The sequence below is a fragment of the Neltuma alba genome, unplaced genomic scaffold, assembly GCF_004799145.2.
Source record: "Neltuma alba isolate B1F8T4 unplaced genomic scaffold, ASM479914v2 tig00011583_pilon, whole genome shotgun sequence".
NCBI lineage: Eukaryota > Viridiplantae > Streptophyta > Magnoliopsida > Fabales > Fabaceae > Neltuma > Neltuma alba.
The window spans coordinates 58,953-66,657 of NW_021636236.1; the positions used below are offsets into that span (position 1 = coordinate 58,953).

Here is a 7,705-nt window from a genome sequence, read left to right on the forward strand (position 1 = left end):
GCTACAGTCATGAATGGTAAGACTCAAATCGATGAGGCTAAAGCAAATAAAGTAATACGTGCGAATGACAAGAAGACAGGAACATATCAACAATTGAAAGCACCAATGCCTCTGCTTGGTCGTTCGAGTGATGATGGATTCCATCATTATGAGATCCTCTATCTTCATCGACAACTTTTCCTAGTGAACCAGCTGCTGCATCGGCAGCCTAACCGAGAATGGGAGCTTGCTCTTGGTCAAGATCGCAATGTATTACATAGGCCAAATGTATTATTGTCCAACACTACTGCTGATGCAAAGTTTTTCATCAAAGGTCTGGCTAACACACAGGCTAAACTATTCACTAACGAGCTCATGCGAACTCCAATGCATTCACCAAAGATGTTCACATTATTCTTCAACCGAAAGGGTTTCAATCACAAGGCTGAAAACAAAATGTTGATTACTGACAGTCAAGATCAGTTTATCAAAAATGGAGATGGTCTTGCATCTAGAGTGGGTAGGGGTGTTGCTGAAATCGGGTTGGACCCAACTATTAAAGAGGTTCACAGAATACTAAATTCTGTTAGACTGACAGAGAGTATAGAATTAGGCCTGTTAGAGCTTTGGATTAAGGCAGAGGCGAAAATTATAGAGATTGAAGGAAAGGAACTCTTTGTTTCTATCAAAATCAGGGAAGGTGTGTTTGTGGGTTGGTGCATGACCATGGCTATTGTAGCTAGGGTTTTAGTCGTATTCCTACTCTTCTTAGCCCCTGCATCTGCTTCTATTAGCCTCGGGTTGGATGGTACTATGCATGAAGCTGTTTGTGCTTAAGAAGATGGCCTTCAGGGGTGGCTAATGTTCGTTCCACGTGACAACAATAAGGACTCTATAAAATATGGGCTTAACAAGGGTGTTGTGAGTGCCATATATCTGAATGAGGTTTGGGCCTCCAACCTATTTGGGTCCAAGATCTTTTGGAGGGGTGTGGGGCATCTAGTTCATAAAGCTTCTGCAATAAAGGTCATATGGGCTTACATGGAATCAAACAATAGAGCTTTTGGACTGAAGAAGACTGCAGCATTTATTCGGTTTTGACGTTCATAAATCTATGTTTTATTTTATGCTTTTGAACTGATTCTTGAGGGCAAGGATCTCTTGGCAGGGGGAGTAAATTGATACCTGGGAATTAGGGGTAAAAAGAGTAGTTTGGATAATTTGGGTCATATTGTGCCTGTTTGGATTCACTTAAATTGAGCTTAAAGTCAGCTTAAATTTTAAAATAAGCTGGGTTGCAATGTGGACCTGTTTGGATTCACTTTTTTCCAATTGGGCTTATGTGCCAAAAGCCTGATTCGAACACCCAATTCCATAAGCTAGAGAAAGGAGCTTATGCTTAACCCAGAAGAGCTTTTGGGCGGAAAAAAAAAACGAGAGAAGCTAACATTTGCCCGTTCCTACGCGTAAAACCTGAGGTCCTTTTTTCCTTATAAGGAGACATTCAAGCTATGACTTCTATTTTCAACAAGCTGAAGATGGTAATGTAATTGGCGAACATGATCAGACTGAAGCTAGTCAACCATCACCTTCAAATGTCAATTCACAGTCTTCATCTCATATGAATCGCGTTCGTGATGCAATTAGAGACCAAATTATCCATAGCTTATCAATTAATTAATTATGTAATATTATTATTTCATTTCACTTTGTCGCAATACTACTAATTGGAGTTCAAAACAGTTTTATCCGTTCAAATTATGTTTTGCTTTTATTTGCCTAATATTTTTTATGATTTCTCTAAATTTTTCAATTTTAATTCACTCTAAATTTCACCTCTTCATTATATTATCTCAATTCTTTTTTTTTTTCACACTTTATATTTCAAATATTTTTTGATTTTAAATTTTAATTTCTTCATTTTATTTCTTCATATTATTTTATTTTAATTTTATTGTATTGTCTTAAATCAATTTTTCATCATGTTTCATTATCTATTAAAACTCATGCCCATTTTGGTAATTTTTCAGCCAAAATTACTTTTACTCAACTATAATCCAAACAAGCTTTTTCCAATCTCATTTTTCTAAACTAGCTTGTCTGAATTTCAATCCAAATACAATTCAGCTTATCCAATTTAACTTTTACCAATTTAACTTTTTCATAAGCTACTTTTTCTATAAGCTGTTTTTTCAATCGCTGATCTAAACGGACCCATTAAGGCTATATACAGGAGTCTTGAGATTTGTAATAGGCGACTAGGCGTCGATTGGATACATTTTTGCTGTTTACTCTGTTTTTCCTCTTCTCTCTCTGTTTACCTCTTAACAGCTTCTCTCTTTGGACATTCTTGAAACCCTACCAGACCCCATCGGCCTCCTACTCCAAAAAACTTTCTTGCCACTGACTGAAAAACCCTTCCATGCACCTTCTCTCCTTCACTCTCTTCTCTCCGTACATCATCGAACCATTAGCACTTTCTACACTCTGTCACGGCTTCAGCAGATTTGGTGATATTCCTTCAACGCTGTATCACCTCGAGCTTGTCCGCTGTTACTTCCTCTATTTCCTCCAACGCCGTAAGTTCTTCTTCTCGAATCACTGTACTTCTTCGCCCTTTATTATTTCCTCATTGTTTATCACCATCTACGCCTCAGTCTTCGTCTGCTCTGTTATGTTTGCTCTCTTTTAAGAGTTCTTTGTTGCAGAACGACAAGGATTTGACCATTGAGGTTTTATTGGCTGTACCCGTGTCAAAAGTCCGGGGCGGGGGGCGAAGAGAGACCATAATAATGATTCATTTCGATCAACAAGCGCCCCAAAACAAAGAATCAATGGATTTACTAGTGATTTGTTATTTTGATGTGCTTAGTTCGATTTCCTTTTCAATCTTACTCTAAATTATTGATAATTCCTAAACCAAGTGGTCCTTATGGGTAAAAAAATTTTATTTAATAGTCTGGCTTTGCTTAACTTCCCAAACCTGTAGCTGATCATTCGGTTGAGGCACTTTCCAAGATGCTTTCATTAGCAGTAGTTGAATATCTTGTAAATGAAAACTTAGGCTTGTGCTATATTGAGAGGTTATCTTTTATTCCTCTGCTATTCGTTTTTCTTTTTTTTTATCCATATGTCCTGAAGCACCAGATTTCAGGTTTTGTTGCTTTTGTATGATGTCAATATCAATACTGTCATATATCTCTCGTTTGATTGAGTCTTAATCTTTAGGGTTTGGAATTATTGTCCTGATGGATTTGATGGAATCCTTTCTTCTGTTATATTTTCTTTCATTTTGATAATGGCTATCGGGTTCATTAATTTTGCGGGTTTCAAGGTATGCTATAATATTTCGCTCCATTGGCTTAATGTTCTCGGTTTGCTCTAGATCATTGCACATACGGCATTGCACATGCTATGCTAATTTTTTTTTTTTTTGGTTTCAATCAGCATGTTAAATTTGTTATGATTTAAACTTTTTTTATATTGAGCTTAGGTTATTTTGTTCAATTCATTGCATCTCTAGCTTCTTGAATTTTAATTAGTTGATCATATTTATGGTTCTGTATTATTTCTGTTAGAATGGGATGATCTTACTATGGCTGAAGGCTTAATTGGGTAATTGGAGTTTTATGACGCCAAGAATGGGTTCAAAACAATGAAAGGTAACAAATTTCATATCCTATCTTTTACTCATTTTGAAATTCATTGTCGTCATGGAAGTTTTGCTAATTTCAATACACACCCATTTGAGCACAGATACAAGATGGTTTGTCATTAGACTTGTGTGCATCTCTGATGATCTGCTATGAAGCTCATGCTTTTTTGAAGATGGCATGATTGTTGGAGATCATAAAGGAACCCAAACTAGTCTTATTTAGATCTGAATTCTTCTAGTTACAATTTTGAGTAGAATTTTGTTATGAATTCTTCTCTACTGTGCCACTAAATTTTGTTAGAATTTATTTGCCAAGAATCTCGATTTTTAGCTTCGCATGATTCTTGAAGTCGTGATAATTTTGATAATTGTGCACACTTAAATCACATTGTAGTTACTGGAGATTGACTTTGCTTTTGCCCAGAATTGTGTGAAATTATTTTGCTTGACATTCAACATCATTTGAAAGCATGAGGCAATAAAAAAAAAATTCATTACTACTTTAATTATAACACAAGCATCTTAATCCATGGAAAAGAAACACGTGTGGAGTTTGAAAGTTATGGAAACTAATTATTACTACTTTGACTGTAGACTAAACAAACAATGAAAGAATTAATCTGTGATGGGGGGATGCATTTTTTCTTTGCCATGTTGCATAAATTGAAAACAGTCTTAAATCTTCCTTCCTTTATTGTTTTAGGCTGCTTGGATTGCTATAAGCTAATAACTGATGGGCCTATCTGTTGGTGTGAGCTCATTGACTTGCGGTTCTAATCACTCATCTAGATGATAGCCCATTGACTCTTTCTTTTCTCTCTTTTTTACTTTTCTCCCTTTTTTGTTGTTTGGAGCTTAACTTTAAACTATGCGTAGGTATCAATTCATTACTTCAAGTGTGTTCAACTCAAGAGCATTGATTATATCAATCATATTCTGCAATTGAAGTCAAGTGAGCTTGGGGTATCTTGTCCAAATTTGCTGTGATTTTTTTTTTTTAATGAACCTTGATTGCCTTGTGATGAATTAGTTGTTGTGATCACACCCAATGCCTATGGAACTAATGAACTAAATATATTCTGAGCTAACTTCACCAGGGCTTAAAAAAAGAAATTGGAAGAGGCTGGTGCAAATAATTTTAGTTTTGTTATTGTTGAATTTTTCAATTGAATTGTTGCTTATTTTATTTTCCTGATGGATTTAAATTTGCTTATTTCTCAATTTGCAGATTTTTTTATAATGAGGACTCCTACACCATTAAAAAGATTGATTTTTTTGGAGACCTTCTGACGCAAGTTCTTCAAGTGTTGCAGTCTTAGAGTGATAGATGACGTCCAGAGCTTTTATGTTTTTTTAGCTTAGAATGTTTAGATCATAAAGTTGCTTGTATTGTTCTAATGGTTAGCTTTAGAAGCATTAGCTTTTAGGGTTGTAGTTTAGAATAGTTGTGGACTTGACTATTTGTTTATGAAATGATGATCTTCAATTTAAATTCTGTTACTGACTTTTGGTTTGTTGAAATACTATTGCCTATCATTGTATGTTAAATTATAGGTTAGTTTCCAACAAGAAAGAAATTCAATATTTTTTTTTTAAAAACACTTTCACTACAAAAAGAAAAAGTGATTTGCTACGGAATTTTTATTTAGCGACGGAACAAATTCCGTCGCTAATTCTTCTGTCACTGATTGGATTAGTAATGAAATTGAAATTCTGTCGCTAATTAGTTATGAATTACTGATAGAATTTTTCTATCACTAATTAATGATGGCAATTTTCCGTTACTAATTGCTGACATAAAATTTCTGTCATAATTGCTCATCTAATTTTTGAAAAAAAATTTGAAAATGCCACGTGGCGTTTCTGCTAGTCACCATCTCATCACCAATGACGACTACTAGCTGCCTTCACGTCACTTGCACCTCACCTTTGCCACCATATGTGTGTTGCCACCACATAAAAATAATTCCTTCTCAAAGGGATTTCTTCATGGCTCGAACCTCAGATCTCTTGTTTGTATGTGTGCGCGGCTTTATCAGTTGAGCTATAATGAACATACTGACTTATTATGCAAAATTAAATATATATAATATTCTTTTATACAAATAGTTATATATGCATATATATATTATTAAAAACTAAAAATAAACTATATGGTAATTTTAATCATAACTATTTTAATGACAATAATTTTTAAATATTTGTTTTACTATTTATTTTATAAAGTTTTATTTTTTAAAAAATATTTAAAATATAATTTTAATTTCCAATGACATTAATTTTGAATTTTAAATCATAAATAATTTTTTTCATAAATATGTTTTTTAAATTTAATTTTTTAATTAACATTGATAAGATAAATATATATATGTATTATATTACATTATATTATATTATCTATATTTGTTTTATATATTTGATGAACACTATTTATAATGAGTAAAAACATTTTGTTATTCAAAAAATAGCTACTATAATAAAATCCAATAAATTATTCCATATAAAAAAATTAAATAATTTGAATAGATTATGATTAACAACATTTTTCTACTTATATATGTATTCTATATAATTTATTTTCTTAAAATCCTTTGTATATACCATCTGTTTTTGCATTAAAGTCCAAAATCAATCCATATTGTGGGTATTAACTATATCATAATTAAATTTTATTGTTTAATGATTAAAATTCAAAATTAATTTCAATATTAGTTTGATTTATAATCATAAACTGAGGTGTTCATATAAATTCATTTTTTGGTTTTGAATTTTTATCATATATATTACATCTTTCAATATATTGTATATGCGATAAAATTTTTTTTTCTTATATTAGTTTGTATAACAAAGTTATTAGTACTCTTATTATATTTTTAATTATTATTAACAATTAAAAGGAATTGATTTTAATGATATGTAAACAGGTTTTCTAAACCATTGTTTTCTTATTCTTAGTATGTATCTAATGTTAGATTTAAGGTTTTGATGATAACAAATTTAGAAGTTTTTGGTTTAGTAAGTTGATCGATCACCTGATCGATCAAAGGATAATCGATCACATGACAGATAAAATATTTCTGTGTATAAAGGTAACTTAACAGTAAAGTTAATCAATAACTTGCTACATAAATATGATTTTATGTGTTGATCGATCAGTTTATCTATCAAGGTTAACATTGTTTAGTATACAAATATACAGAAAATTATTGATCAATTGATCGATAATTTGATGATCGATCACCTAACTGATAAATGGACACAATTCTAGTAAGCTTTTATCGATCACCTTATCGATCAATGTGTTATTGATGAGAAGATAGATAAATGATAAAACTCTTCTTTTTAAGTTGAATTCTATTTCATTCACCATTTATCGTTCACCTTTTTTATCAAACATTTATCGATAACCTGCTCTATCATTGCATAATAACCTAATGGATTATCGATATATTTTGTTTAGGTGTGTTAACAGGCTCTTTTATCGATCACTTGATCGATTAGTGGTTTATCGATCATCACTATCTCATTGCACTAAACTATTTTAAGTCTCTTTTGGATCACCTGATCGATCATTAGTTTATTGATGAAATGATCGATCATCCAATTTTCTGAAACTTCTGTTTTCACATAACGTGATTGATCAAACTCTTTTTTGGCCTTTTAAACTAAGTTTTTCTAACACTATTTTATCGATCGCTTAATCGATTAAGCTTTAATTGATTATTTACTCTATCATCAAATATTCGGTAACTTATTTGAGGAAACTTGTTTTAAACCTTTTATCAATTAGTTTATCTATTATTCATTTATTGATAAAGTGTTCGATCAACGATGTTCAAAATCTATTTCCCTTATACTTAGCTTTATCGATAATATGATCGATCAAACAGTTTTTGATTACTTGTTTGATCATTGTAGAAGTTCATTTCATAACAAGATTTTCACGATGATTTCAAAATCTCTCATATTTTTATTTTTAAACTTTTCTTAGCCTTCCTTTTACACATAATTCTCTTTGAAAGGATTCAAAAGCATAGGTGAATTTAAAAGCTTTAATCTTGAAATATCTCG

The 7,705-nt window shown here is 31.8% G+C and overlaps 1 long non-coding RNA gene across 2 annotated transcripts; it reads left to right on the forward strand.

The window, feature by feature from the left end:
• The first annotated feature begins 2,472 nt into the window (after positions 1 to 2,472).
• On the forward strand, positions 2,473 to 5,182 carry LOC114715280 (uncharacterized). 2 transcript variants are annotated; one of them, XR_003737543.1, is made up of 3 exons: positions 2,473 to 2,558; positions 2,688 to 3,641; positions 3,736 to 5,182. It is a non-coding gene; the product is annotated as an uncharacterized LOC114715280 (long non-coding RNA). The 2 variants fall into 2 exon arrangements; XR_003737544.1 differs by having other exon boundaries at positions 4,338 to 5,182.
• Positions 5,183 to 7,705: the final 2,523 nt, after the last annotated feature.